Source organism: Vulpes vulpes, chromosome 3, assembly GCF_048418805.1.
Source record: "Vulpes vulpes isolate BD-2025 chromosome 3, VulVul3, whole genome shotgun sequence".
Lineage (NCBI taxonomy): Eukaryota > Metazoa > Chordata > Mammalia > Carnivora > Canidae > Vulpes > Vulpes vulpes.
This window is the reverse complement of record NC_132782.1, coordinates 98,267,537-98,281,156: the sequence shown is the minus strand read 5'-3', so window position 1 is coordinate 98,281,156 and position 13,620 is coordinate 98,267,537. Positions and strand designations below refer to the sequence as shown.

The window sequence follows — 13,620 nt, the reverse complement described above, 5'->3', positions numbered from 1 at the left end:
ACTATTCCACATACATCTCCCTACCTCTGCCTTAAGCAGGTGTTTGAGTCTCTCCCGGACCCTGCTAGAATGTCAGCTCCAGGAGGTCAGGCAGTCGTGTCTTGTTCACCCAAAGCCATATGCCTAGTACCTAGAACAGTATAGGCTGTGAGACTTCTCCTCCTACTGGTGGTTTTGCCTTGCTTGGTTAAGGCCACTGCATCTTGCTACCTGGACCTAGACAAAGTCAGAGGCAAATGCCTCTGGCTAGAGCTGCCAGACGGGAGAGCTCATAGAACTTTTGTCTGGATGTGGCCAAACTGTGATCTGTTCTCCTGGAAGATCACTTGCAGCCACAAGCAGGAGGCAGAGAGTTATTTAGGAATTCCCTCCCCCATGCCCCTCATGACTCAGCATTCTCCTATAGTTAGACCATATGCTGGGAGTAACCTTCCCCCACCCCAACTCTCTCTCTGATCATTTAATTCAAGTGAACATTAATCCTGCACCTACTAGGCCTGATCAGGCAAAGAACAAGTCTTCTGAAAGGAGAGCTGCTTCCAAAGCTGCCCAGAACCCTCAAGCCAAAGCTGCTTCTCCAACAGAACAAAAATCCAGTGGAGGCAAGGCCATGAGCTCATCTGCTCAACTGAGCATTCCTCTCCTGGCCTGACTTACCACAGCCGTGCTGACTTGGCTTCTCTAGTGATTTATGTCTTCAAGGGTGGTGTTTGAGAGAAGGCAGCTTCTGTGCAAAGCCAGCCCTAGCCAAGCGACCACGGAAACCAAAGCAACAGGACTGTTGCATTTTGGGGTTTTGTTTCATTCTGTAAAAGTTTTGGTTTTGAAGTGATATTTAAAAATAACTTTTGCAAATAAAGTAGTATGTGTTCCTTGTTGAAACTCGAGCAAAGAAGGAGGAGCACAAATAAGAAAACAAAAATCACCTTTAATTTCTCTACCCAGTTAAACTCTGTCAACACTTCAGTAAATAAAGGAAGGTGCTTTCTGTCTGTGAAAATTTGAAATGTAGAGGCCCCAGCTGGCTCAGTCAGTAGAGCATGTGATTCCTGATCTTGAGGTTGTGGGTTTGAGGCCCATGTTGGGTGCAGATATTACTTAAAAATGAAATTTTAGGGGCACCTCAATGGCTAAGTCGATTAAGTGTCTGCCTTCAGCTCAGGTCATGACATGATCTCAGTCCTGGGATTGAACCCCATGGCAGGCAGGCAGTGCCCCCCCCCCTCCCTGCTCAGCGGGGAGTCTGCTTCTGTCCCTCCCCCACTTGTGTATGCTCACTGTCTCTCAGATAAATAAAATCTTTTTTTAAAAAATGAAATTTTTAAAAATAAATAAATTTGAAATGTAATGTAAGACATCCCCATTGCAAAATTTTTTTCAAATGTCATATCACAGGTATAAAGTTGAAGGGAAATTCTTTTCCTCACCACCACTGTCCTTTACAGCTGAACCCCCCAGCTCAGAATTACTCCCTGTAAAGAGCAATCTTGAGCTGTCCTTCTGGATCTTTTCCTATGCAGATGTATGGCCAAATGCCCCACTTTAATCCTAGGGTTTGCTTTGCAGATGGCAAAGGGAGGTATGCCCTCCCCAAAAGACAGAAGTGTGGTCATTTCATAACTTCTGTGAATCTTTCTATAGCTATACACAGACATTCCAATGGTCCTGTGACAATGTGCTTCACTTTTTTTTTTTAAGATTTTATTTATTTATTCATGAGAGACACACGGAGAGAGACAGAGACAGAAGCAGGCTCCATGCAAGGAGCCCAACGTGGGACTCGATCCCTGGTCTCCAGGATCACACCCTGGGCCTTAGGCAGGCGCTAAACCACTGAGCCGCCCAGGCGTCTGGCGCTCCACGTTTTATGCCTCGTAGGCCTGGGACCTTCGGAGCCAAGGAGATGAGCCAAGGAGTTCTTCTTTCAAGCTGCTGCTTTTAAGCATCTCACTGTAGTTCCCAAGAGTTGGGGAGGGGTTGTTAGGTGATGAATAGTTGGGAGACAGGATTTTTAGGGCAAAGAAACTATATGATACTATAATGGTGGATATATGTCATTATACACTTACCTAGACTCATAGAATGTACCACACCAAGAGTGAACCCTAATGTGAACGATGGACTTTGTGTGATAATGATGTGTCGGTGTAGGTTCATCAGTTTTCACAAATATACCACTCCAGTGGGGAACAATGATAATAGGGAGGCCGTGCCTGTGTGGGGGACAGGGGAGGTATAGGAAGTCTCTATACTTTCTGCTTAATTTTGCTGTGAACTTAAAATTGCTCTATAACCCTTGTGGGCACAGCCTCCTATGGAAAAGGGATCTGAACAGTTAACACCTGAAAACCATTTCCCTTCTGTGGTGTGTGTGGCTAGTGTGGTTTTCTTTCTTTCTTTCTTTTTTCAAGATTTTATTTACTTATTCATGAGACACACACACACACACACACACACACACACACACACAGAGAGAGAGAGAGAGAGAAGGCAGAGACACAGGCAGAGGGAGAAGCAGGCTCCATGCAGGGAGCCCGATGTGGGACTCAATCCCAGGTCTCCAGGATCACACCCTGGGCTGAAGGCAATGCTAGACCACTAAACCACCCGGGCTGCCCCGCTAGTGTGGTTTTCCATGCTTGCCTAAGCCTGTGCAAAGACTATACCCGTCTCCTTGAAGTTGGGAATTGCCACATATCTGTGACAGGGCCAGTGCACATAAGAGTTGGGCTACTGTTTCTGGTGGCCTTTCCTCGGCTGCCACACTGTGAAGCACTGGGTGAGATGAAGACTCCATGAATATTTTGGAGGGGGGCTGCTTAGCAGCTTTAATGTGATATAATCCACAGATCATGCAATATGCCCATTTAAAATATATAAATAAGTCAGTGTTTTTTTTTATTCAAAATTGTGCGACCATCACCATGATTAATTTTAGGACCTTTTCATCACCCCAAAAAAGAAACTCCATACCCATTAGTAGCCACCCCTCATTCTACTGAAACTCCCTTCCCAGCCCCAGGCAACCACTAATCTACCTTCTATCACCATGGATTTCCTCATTCTGGACATTTCATATAAATGAATTTTTTAAAGGTTTTATTTATTTATTTGTTTATTCATTCATTCATTTTTAAAGATTTTATTTATTTATAAGAGATGAGAGAGAGAGAGAAGCAGAGACACAGGCAGAGAGAGAGGCAGGCTCCATACAGGGAGCCCGACGCGGGACTCGATCCCAGGACTCCAGGATCACACCCAGGGCCGAAGGCAGATGCACAACTGCTGAGCTACCCAGGCGTCCCTTATTTATTTATTCGAGAGAGGGAGAGGGAGAGAGGGAGAGTAGGTGGAGGAGCAGAGGGAGAGGGACAAGCAGACTCCATGCTGAGTGCAGAGCCCGATGCAGGGCTCGATCCCACAACACTGAGATCATGACCTGAGCCAAAATGAAAAGTCAGACACCCAACTGACTGAGCCACCCAGGTGCCCCTCTTTTGCCCATGTTTAAGTTGGGTTGTTTATCTTTTTATGGCTGAGAGGTAAGAGCTCTCTGTTCTAGCTATGATTCCCTTATCAGATACGTGATTGGTGAATATTTTCTCCCATTCTCTTAATTGTCTTTTCACTTAAATATATACATATATATACACATACATATATATGTTTGACATAAAATCAAGGGGTGCCTCGGTGGCTCAGTTGGATAAGCCTCCAACTCTTGATTTCAGCCCAGGTCATGAGATTGAGCCCTGCATTGGGCTCCTGCTGGGCGTGGAAACTGTCTTGGGATTCTCTCTCTTCCTTTCCCTCTGCCCCTCCCACCCCTGCTTGCACATTCACACTTTCTCGCTTTCTCTCTCTCTCTCTCAAAAAAAAAAAAAAAAAATATATATATATATATATATAGAGAGAGAGAGAGAATGAGAGAGAGAGAGAGAGAGGACACAAAAATCGCAATATTACATTGGTTGCAGGTGTGATTTTTCACTTTCTCTGTATCTTTTGTGTCTTGTGGGTTACTGAGTCCCATGGAGTACTCTGGTGGGAAAGCAGGGGAAAAACCCAACTCCCTGTCAGTGGGAAGAGGGATTTTCTAATAGAAGCAGGGCTTTTGTCCCTTAGAACTTGAAGAGATGTTTGTCCATGTGAGAGGAAGAAGGGCAAGTTTTAGGGCAGGGGAGCAAGGCTTAGAACTGGAGTGTGCTGGGATCCCTGGGTGGCGCAGCGGTTTGGCACCTGCCTTTGGCCCAGGGTGTGATCCTGGAGACTCGGGATCGAATCCCACGTTGGGCTCCCGGTGAATGGAGCCTGCTTCTCCCTCTGCCTGTGTCTCTATCTCTCTGTGACTATCATAAATAAATTAAAAAAAAAAAAAAAGAACTGGAATGTGCCAATGAACGTCCCAGTTAAGTGTTTATTTTTCCTCTTGGACACTGTAACATTGCTGGTATGGGTGAATGTTTTCCCTCCTACATTCTTTTTTTTTTTTTTCCACAAGAGAACAAATCTACACCTTTATTTATTTCAGTAAGTTTAAATCCTTGAAGGGTACAGCATCACACGGATTCGGTGGCCAATGGCTTTACCAGGAAGGTTGCTTCCGAATTTGGCATGAACCATGCCACTGCTTCCATGAGCATGAGTTACTTTTCCCCAGATTACTCTGGTTTTGTCTGGTTTGCCACCAGGAGTTACTATGTTGTTCTTTGCTCTGTACACATAAGCACATTGCTTGCCTAGATAGAATTCAGTTTCATCTGGAGCATAAACACCTTTGATCTTAAGTGGAGCTGTGTGCTCCCTCTGGTTCTGGAGACCCCATTTATAGCCTGCAAAAATGGTCTTGGACCAAAGCCTTCCAGACATATTCGTCGTTTTAGGAGTCCTGTTTCCACCAGGCTGCACTTATTTGCACCCAAAGTTCAGGAACAGGAGCACTTCTCACCTCCACAGGCCCAAGTTGGTGGAAAAAGCACCCTCCTACATTCTTTTTTGTTATCCAAACTCTTCCATAAAGTCTGAACAGCTTTGTGTGATGGCAATAGGAGGAGATTAAGGACTAAGCAAAAACCAAGAATGATCTGATCTACATCTCCTTGCTGAGGCCACCCAAGGCACTTGTCTGCATATGGCTTCTAAAAGTGATGCCTACTTTTCCTTCAGGGCTCCACTCAAATGTAATTTCTTCAGAAGAGCCTTCCTGAACAAGTTTCCCTGTGTCATCTCTTATTGCCTGCTACACTTCTCACTTGTGGCACACCTGGCAGTTTAAATGGTATGGAATAAAGACTATGTGAGAAATTTCCGTTCTCCCGTTTCTCTCTGAAGCAGGCCTTTTTCCCAACCCCTAGCCCAATACTTGACACACAGTAAGAACTGAATAAATATTTGCCTTAAGAATGAATGTCCAGAAACCCTAAGCTTAAATCCTACCAGCTCAACAACTCTCTGGGAAAGAGATATTCTCTTTTTAAAACTTGGCAGAAAAGATATAGATTAATATCTCATTGGGCTAAAGGGATGGAATATGTCCATTGGCTTAGTTGGAGCTTCATTGTCATGTGTCTACTCTTGGCCCCAGGTCAGTGGTGAGGGCTGTTCTCAGCAGCTGAGAATAGGGTGGTCTGGTTTCCTGAAGACAAAGCCAGATCTTCATGCAAAGAAAGGGAACTTCTGTTGGGCAGACACGAATTACAGAGGCTCAGAGGAGTTAAATACTATGTCCAAGGCCACAGAGCTATAAATGGTTAAGTAGTACAGTCCTTGTTGGTCTTTCTTCTCTTTCTTTCTTTCTTTCTTTCTTTCTTTCTTTCTTTCTTTCTGACTTTGGACTTGGACAGAGTAGTTCAAACTTTGTTCCTGCCCTACTTTCCCACGGTCAGAATTTCAGGTGCAATTTTGTCTTGCCAAGAGCCAGTGGAGTTTTCCCAAGATGACTAAAGGAGCCAACACTTCAACCAAAAATATCTACTAGCTCTTGTATTTTCCAAAACTTGTAGCACAGAGGCCAAGGATAAAACACTGAATGATGGGTTTCTTCTTTTTTGTTTCTAAGATTTTGTTTATTTATTCATGAGAGAAAGAGAGAGAGAGAGAGAGAGAGGCAGAGACACAGGCAGTGGGAGAAGCAGGCGTCCTGCGGGGGAGGCCGATGCAGGACTTGATCCCAGGACCACGGGATCACAACCTGAGCTAAAGACAGATGCTCAACTGCTGAGCCATCCAGGCATCCTTCAATGATGGGTTTCAAGACCATTTATATTTTTCATTCTCCCCACCACCTGATGAGATGCCATCTGTACCTCACCCCCCTCCCCAAGCTGCATAAACTTGAACCTACTCCCTGCAGAGACCATAGCATCTGGTAAGCTGAAGGCCTTTGCTCTTCCAGGGGAATCTGAATTTTCAGGGCCCTCAAAAACAGAGGAGTGAAAGCTTAGGGACAGAACACTTGAGGGGCCAGTCCATACCCAGACCTGGGTCAAATCCTGGCTCTGCCATATACTGTGTAACCTTGGAAAGTCCTTTAACCAGTCTCAGTCTCCCTGTGTATGAAGTGGGGATGGTAAGAGGGTTGGGATAGGAGTGAAAAGAGCTAATGCCTGTAAAGCAGTTACCACAGTGCCTTGTAGACTGAGTGCTCTATAAATATCAGCTTCTATTGCATTGCTTCAGAGGCATGTCAAAGCAGGCATTACAAATGACAGGTGGCTCTTGACCACAGAAAACATGTCCACAAGCTAGTGTTTTGCTGAGGGAGGTGGGAGGGGCGTTGAGCAACAGATAGGAGTCCATTCTTCCTAGGAAAAGTGTAAATATGCCTACATGCAAACCCAGATGTCATCATCTGTCTCTGTGTCTGTGTTTGCTGGGCCTCGCTTGAGCAAAGACTCAGAATGCCCTCCAGCTCCTGAAATGTAGATACCCCTTGCCAAGAGGAGCCACCTTAGAAACACTTTGGGCAGGGGCAGGGGCACCTGGCTGGCTTAGTTGGAGGAGCCTGTGACTCTTGATCTTGGGGTCTTGGGTAAAAGTCCCATGTTGGGTGTAGAGATTACTTAAGTAAATAACGTTTAAAAATTTTTTCTTTTGGCAAATCTATCACTAAGAGCCTCAGTTTTATGATCTGTGAAATAGAGCTAATGCAACCTACCTTTCAGGGTTGGTGTGAAGATAGAATGAGACAAATGAGATAAATCACTCAATAAGTATCACTTATTTTTATATTTGAAATACGAGTTGTAAAATTTCTAAAATTTTACTAGAAAAGTATCTGGAAGGATAGAATATCAACATTAATATATGTCAACTATATATAATTAATATAATAAATAGAATTGATGCATATTAATATGTATTAATATTAATGTATCAATACCAATACATATTATGTATTGGTATTGATATATGATGTATTAATATTAATGCATACTAATATGTAATAATACTATTAGTAATAATACTAATATTAATATTAATACATACTAATCATATATATTAATATAGCCTTTTAGCCTTTATAGCCTTTCCTTCTTTATACCTTTCCATATTTATCCATTCATTGCCCAGCTGTTTATTAAGCATCGAGCATGTGCCAAGCCCCGTGCTGAGAGTTAGGACTACGGCAATGTACTAGAACGGTAAGGAATGTCTAGAGGGCAATAATTACCCAAATGATTGCAATTGTTATAAGTGCCTAAGTTTTTACAAAGCAGAAACCAGGACCAAAAAAAAAAAAAAAAAAGCAGTTTCTGATAAACAACATTATAAGTTTACGCACGGAGACTTAATGAGCTGGATTTCTAGTGATTTTGGAAAGGACTTCTGGGCTTGCCCACGGGGAGGGCGCCCTCTTGGCAGGTGGGTGCTAGGCCCGCCCCTCGCCTTAGGCGCGAGCGAGGCGCGGCTTCTGCGCTGGAGCCCGGAGCCCCGCCTGGCGGCTGCAGGACCGCCCACGGCCACCAGGGGGCGGCCACGGGAGCGCCGCGCGGTGCGCCCGCGGGCCCGGAGCCCCGCCCCTGCCCGCGGCTCGAGCCCCTGCCGCTGCCCCAGCCGAGCCCCGCTCTCGCCGGGATCCGACGCCGGACGCCGCACGCTGAGCTGCCGCGGCTCCGCCGACTGTCGCCTGCGCCCCGCCCCTGGCACGCGTCCCCCGCGCCCCGGGATCTCTCGGACCGCCGCGCGCGGCCCCCTCTGCGTCTCCGGAGCGCCGGCCGGTGCGCCCCGCTCGCTGCTCCCCGGCACTCTCGGGGGGCCAGCCCGCCCTGCACCCTGGAGCACCGGGCCGCGAGCCTCTGCCAACTCCTCTGGATCCTCGCGGCCGTGCGCAGCGGCTGCAGCGCCTGTCCGCCCGAGGGAGGTGGGTGCGGGCGCGGGCGGGGACCGGGAGCCGGGAGCCGGGAGCCGGGCGCCGGCGTGCAGGCCCGGCGCGCCCCTGTGCACCCGCGCTCCGCGCGCAGTGGGTCGGGCGTGGGAGGGGAGCGGAGGCGGCGCAGATGCAGCGGGGGGCGCTGCTCCTCGGGTTTCAACTCCTGGAGGCTGTTTGCCTCTGTGAAGGGGTGTGGGGGGTCCTGCAGATGAACGGCCGTGTCTGCTCGGAGAGCACTTGGCGCACTGTTGACTGGGAGAGGCAGTTTGGGGGCCTCCGCCCAGGGCTCCTCGGAACCCGCGCAGGGTGCAGGCAGCGCTGCCTTCCTGCCTCCCCCGGGGCCCAGAGCCGCATCCCCTGCCCTCCCCCCACCCCCGCCCTCGAATTCCTGGAACCTCGAGGACAGTGTAGACGCGCCCCTGCTGCATTGTTGGCTGCGGGAGGGGGTCTGGGTGTTGGCAGGCTCCGCGGACACGTGCGCCGAGGGCCGGGCACTGATAGGCGAGTGGTGGCGCGGAGGTGGAGGCCTCCCGGGTAAGTCCCGGCCTAGACCTGTCTGCCCCGGTGGAGGATTGCGGGGAGCCAGCCTAGCTGTGTCCCCAGGTTGACAGATGGGCTGTGGGCACACTCTGGCTTCTCGGCGCTGCCGTGGGGCCACAACGTCAGCCAGGAAGTTGAGTGACATCGCCCATTCCTCTAATTTTACAGAGGAGGAAACCGAGGCCCAAGGTTGTCCAGCAGCTAATATGCAAAGCTCATGGAGCCTGCAGGTGTAGAGCAAGCAGGTGGGGGCCGGTGGTGCCCTCTGTGTGGATGTGTGTGGAGGGGGGAGGTTCCCAGGGAGGCTTCCTGGAGGAGGTGATATTTGAGCTGATCTGGAAAGGACAGTGGAAAGGCCAGTGGAAGGAGGTAGGGGTTAGAGATAGCGTATGCGCACATGCATTCCTTTGTTCCTGTATTGACAAATATGATAAACCTCCTTGATGATGTGAATTCAGGTGTAACATAGTTGGGATTGCCATCTGGGATTGCCATCCGTCTCTTTTGACTTCCCTTCTCAAAGACGGGTGTGTGTGCAGGGCCCCCAAGTTCATATCTTCTGCAAGTGTTGGGGTGGCAGGAAGTCAGGGCCTGATGATCACTTGAAATGGTCTCAGATTACATAGGATTAATCGTGTCCATTCTATGACAGTTTCTCTCTTCTGTGCTTTTGGGGGACAGAACACTACTTTTTGACTAAGGATATAGCCCTGACTTTATTTTAACCCATTTTTAATGTACCATGTGGCAGAGATGGCAGTGAGTCGCCTATAGTCACCTATATGCACCTTCTCCTCTTCCTGAGGTATCCCCTGGCTGAGTTTCCCAGGCTCCCTTACCGTTTGGTGGCCTACGTGACTGCGTTTTGACTGATGGACCGTGAGCAGAAATAGCCTGTGCCCCTCTCAAGTTTAACCCTAAAAACCTCCCTCTCCTCTTTTTTTTTTTTTTTCCTCTCCTCTTTCTACATTTACCAGTGGATTGGGAGGGCTGGGAGTGGGGGGCAGGGGGCGGAGCTACCAGCACAAAGGAGCCTGAGCCCCCAAGTGACCTTGGAGCAAACCCCCCCTTTCTGCCTCCCCTGAAGTCCCTGGTTCCATGTCTGCTGAGGAGAATGGGGCTCCAGTAAGCTCTTTGGAAGGTCTGGGGCTGTGCATGGGGTTTGTTGGCTGTGGCCTTCCCCTCCGGGATCTGGCTGGGCCATTCCACTGTGGAAGGGTGTCTTTAGGCCTTTTTTCTCACACTGGTTGGATTCTCCAAATACATCTTGTCCAGTTTGGGGCAGAATTGGTGGCCAGCTGCCAGGACACTGAGAACAGTGTGGAAGAAAGCTGAATGTCAACAGCAGAAACTTAGATTTGTTTAAGCCCCTTCTCTAGGAGGTTACTTGTTCTTATCCAGTTCTTAAAGCTGAAGCAGAAAAAAATCAATGATCAGGACTATATCCAAAGTAATACCGGCTGGCTGGACTGATTGAAAAATAAAACTTTCTGTGTTGGAGAGACCAGTTCTGCTGACCAGGAAGCTGCAGACTATTGCCTTAGTGAACTGAGAAACTGAGAATGTTCTAGAAAGTGATTATGGTGACCACCATGGATGGAAGCAACTTGGATTTTTTTAAAGATTTTATTAATTTGTTTGTGAAAGAGCACACAAGCTGGGAGGGAGGGGCAGAGGGAGAAGCAGACTCCCCGCTAAGCAGGGAGCCTGATGTGGGGTTCGATCTCAGGACCCTGGGATTATGACCTGAGCCGAAGGCAGACGCTTAACTGACTGAGCCACCCAGGGGCCCTGAGGCTTGGATTTTTAAATGTTGCTGGATTAAACCTTTGTAGTCAAGGCTGATGGGCATAAGCAAGAAGGCTTCCAACCAAGGAAGGCGCGAGTCATTAACCCGCTGGTAATAAAGTAGGAGATGACCGTCTCTTGGTCCCCAAAGTCCCAGGAGCATTTCAAATGGCTAAAAAGTCAGAGCATGGAGTGTTCAGTTCTTCGGCTCTGACATTTTCTAGACCTAGCAAGGACTCCGCAGGGAGTGCCTGGAAAGCAGGTGGCTCAGCTGCAGATAATTTCTCTAGGCCATTGGTTCTCCAACTTTATGGCACATCAGAACCACCTGGTGAGCTTGTTTAAACACAGATTGCTGGGCACACCTCCAGAGCTTAATTCACTGGGCCTGGAGTGAGGCAAGAGAATTTGCGCATTTAACAAGTTCCCAGGTGAGGCCCTGCTGTGAGTGGTCCCATGACCACACTTTTAGAAGAACTGTTTTAGCAAGTGATGGCTGAGTGAAAGCCCTGATTCAGCCTACATTGGCTTCACACCCACCTCCCCCACTTTCTAGCCATGTGATTTGGGGCAGGTCACTTAACCTCTCTGTTACCTCGGTTCCCTATTCTGTAAGATGAAGCTAATAGTGCCTACCTCCTGGGATTCAGGGGAGGCTTCCTGGAGGAGGTGACATCTAAACTGAGACCTCAAGAATGAGCAGAAGACTTGGCCAGGGGATGGGTAGGGAGGGCAGGCCAGGGTGTGTGCCAGGCAGAGGGCACAGGGAGTGTGAAGCCCAGGGAGCTGAGAGGAGCTATGGCATAAGTGCTTTGTAAGTGATCCTGAAATGCTGTGAATCTGTTCTGGGCTACATGTCTTAGGGCAGGATTGCAGTTGAGGGAGACCTGGCCAGGGTGTGGAAAATGGGCTGCCGGGAGGCCCACATTCCATTGGCCCCAATGAGGTCACATGGCCCCACCTAGGCACACAGGATTCTGGGAAATGTAGTCCGTGGTAGGGCAGGGCAGCATAAAGCCTTGGTGGAGAGCTAGCTGTCTATGCCACAGTAATCTTTTTCTGGCCCTTGGCTACCTTTCTTATCTCTTCTCCACTTTGCTTTGTTGGAGGAGTGAATTTTACAGATGAGGAAGCTGAGGTTCAATTTGCCCAATGTCACTCAGGTACTAGTGGCAGAGACAGGCCTTAAACCCAGATCTGGGGGATCCCTGGGTGGCCCAGCGGTTTAGCGCCTGCCTTTGGCCCAGGGCACGATCCTGGAGTTCCGGGATCGAGTCCCACGTCAGGCTCCTGGCATGGAACCTGCTTCCTCCTCCTGTGTCTCTGCCTCTGTCTCTCTCTGTCGCTCTATGTCTATCACGAATAAATAAATAAATCTTAAAAAAAAAAACAAAAAACCCGGATCTGTTTGTCCCAAAAGCCTGATGGGCAGATATAGTCTGAGTTTTTGAGGGCCACTCCATGATGTAGGCTTTCCCCGCTTAGGATCTCAGCTGTGTCTCAGGCTAACACCCCGATGTCTTATAATGGGATAGTCCCTCCACTCCACGCTTGCAATGCCCATGGTATGAGCAGAATTGCCAACTTTTCTCTAGTTACTCACTCATGCAACATGCATTTATGGAGAACTTGGTGTGTGCCAGGCATTGTGCTCTTGGGAGCTAGAGAGGAATAAAACACGGCCCCTTTTGTTCCAGATGCTCACATGGTCTGGCCACTGAAAGGCTGTGTAAACACAGAGTTCCCCTGAGAAGTGAGACATGCTGTATCCCTGGCCTGACCTGCCAGGAGTACAGAGTGTCCTGGGTACATGAGAAGGGTGCCCAGCAAATGATTAAAAATTAAAAATCAGACTCTCTTGTGCATCTTGTAAATTGAAGCTATAATTACAATATTTTGTGCTTTGTCTTCTAAAGTGTATTTTTCTGATTTTTTTATTTTTATTTTTTTTCTGATTTTTTTAAAACAGTAAAATTGTCTTTGCTCCATGACAGTTTTATATGCACAAAGCACAGTGTACTGCAGTGACATTTTTATGAGCCTCAGCAGAGCAAATGTTGACTGAGCTCCTTGGGTTCAGCTGGGGGTTGCTGTCTCTCATAGGTGAGCTAATTTCTCCAATCAAAAGAATGGTATGCCTGGAGATTTGTTTTTAAGGAAGAGAGGAAGGAGAGTAGGTCAGGGAAGTCTCCTAGCACTTCCTCCAGAATCTTTCTTTTTTTTTTTTTTAAGATTTTATTTATTTATTCATGAGAGACACAGAGAGAGGCAGAGACACAGTCAGAGGGAGAAGCAGGCTCCATGCAGGGAGCCCGACATGGGACTCGATCCCAGGACTCCAGGATCAGGCCCTAGGCTGAAGGCAGCGCTAAACCGCTGAGCCACCTGGGCTGCCCCCTCCAGAATCATTTTAAAGCACAGTCTCTTGGCGCCGTTAACATTCTGAGCTAAATAATTAATTCTGTATTGGGGGCCTGTCCTACATGGTAGGATGTTTAGCAGCATCTCTGGTGTCTATTAACTGGAGGCCAGCTATACTGAGAGTTGTGACAACCAAAAATGTCTCCAGACATTTGCCAAGTGTCCCCTGAAGGGCAATATTGTTCTAGACTGTTCTAGACTACATCTGTTTCCTATCGCTACTATAACAAATCACCACAAACTTGGTGACTTAAAACAACACAAATTTCTTATGGTTCTGGCTTCTGAAATTCAAAAGTAAAAGTGTCAGCAGGGCTGAGTTCCTTCTGTGGACTCAAGGAGAAATCTGTTTCCCTGCACTTTCCAGCTTCTAGGGGCTGCCTGCCTTCCTTGGCTGTGGCCCCATGCTCCATCTTCAAAGCCAACTGCATAGCATCTTCCAATTTTCTCTGTGACCCCTGCTTCCATTGTCACATTTCTTTAGCTCTGGCCTTCCTACA

At 48.1% G+C, this 13,620-nt stretch overlaps 1 protein-coding gene and 1 pseudogene across 8 annotated transcripts in view; one reads left to right on the top strand and one right to left on the bottom strand.

The window, feature by feature from the left end:
• Positions 1–4,536: 4,536 nt before the first annotated feature.
• On the bottom strand, positions 4,537–4,869 carry LOC112908284 (large ribosomal subunit protein eL33 pseudogene; annotated as a pseudogene).
• Positions 4,870–7,979: 3,110 nt separating this feature from the next.
• Positions 7,980–13,620, top strand: part of EEF2K (eukaryotic elongation factor 2 kinase) — a 64,912-nt gene continuing 59,271 nt past the window's right edge. For 3 of the 8 annotated variants that reach the window (XR_012000606.1, XM_025983797.2, XM_072753684.1), the window contains exon 1: positions 7,980–8,362. The gene's annotated coding sequence lies outside the window, so the exon portion shown is untranslated. Of the gene's footprint in view, positions 8,363–8,468; positions 8,906–13,620 lie in introns of those variants that run through there. The other 5 variants (XR_012000608.1, XM_025983799.2, XM_025983798.2 and 2 more) reach the window with 4 other exon arrangements.